This window comes from Cucurbita maxima, unplaced genomic scaffold (assembly GCF_002738345.1).
Source record: "Cucurbita maxima cultivar Rimu unplaced genomic scaffold, Cmax_1.0 Cma_Scf00042, whole genome shotgun sequence".
Lineage (NCBI taxonomy): Eukaryota > Viridiplantae > Streptophyta > Magnoliopsida > Cucurbitales > Cucurbitaceae > Cucurbita > Cucurbita maxima.
In genome coordinates, this window is record NW_019272058.1 from 1421586 (window position 1) to 1422629 (window position 1044).

The following is a 1044-nucleotide window of genomic DNA, read 5'->3' on the forward strand; positions in this document are numbered from 1 at the left end:
ACAAACGCTTTATTAGACTATTGTAAGATTTCACTTCCTCAATTTAAGTAGCGTTCAACTACAACTATAAATATCAAATTCTTAAGTATTCATGAACAAAATCGGCCTAACAATGTCTCTTGGAACAATTTACAAAAGATGTTAGAATGAGCAGTGTGGAAGGGTTGCCTTTAGATGCTTTAGTACCAATTAAAGATGTCAATATGCTAGTAGTGCAAAATGCAGGAAGGTTCGTAATTGAAAAGAATAACGAGAATAGTGAACATNATTTACCAAAGGTGTTAGAATGAGCAGTGTGGAAGGGTTGCCTTTAGATGCTTTAGTACCAATTAAAGATGTCAATATGCTAGTAGTGCAAAATGCAGGAAGGTTCGTAATTGAAAAGAATAACGAGGATAGTGAACATCGTGTCATCTACAAGCGTGTGGTGAACGGTCTAGTTAGTATGACTAGAGAACATCGTCCTTGCAGAATTTATATTATTGTGATAGAAGTTATAAATAACGATGATATTCCTTGGTCTTTTATTACAAAGGTGCAGAATTTTCTTTTTGTGCATGTGATATATCCATCGCCACCTACTTATAAGCTCTCATCTTTTAAAGAAGTTCTCGAGTTCCTTGTCCCCAAGTAGCAATACAACTACTAGAATGCTATCCCTACTTATAATAAGCTCTCTCTCTCTCTCTCTCTCTCGAAATATGTGTGTGTGTGTTTGTGGGTGTATTAATCTCTTTAATTAATGAAATATGGCATAGTCATAATGATATTATGAGTATCTTTTCTATCCCTCCCTTCCTTATTTCTATATAAAGAAAATGAAGATTATAAGTAAAAGTGTACAAGTAATTTGTTACTTTTGAACTTAAAATGCTTATAATTCAATTTATCTTTGTTATCAACAATAATTATCAAATGGTATATAATTTTGTCCAAGGTCGCTTCTGATTCCCTATATGATATCATAACACAAAATCGAGCGAAAGGGTTAACGATAAAATGATAACAAAAACCCATTCGTCGAACTAACTATAAAGGAAGGGT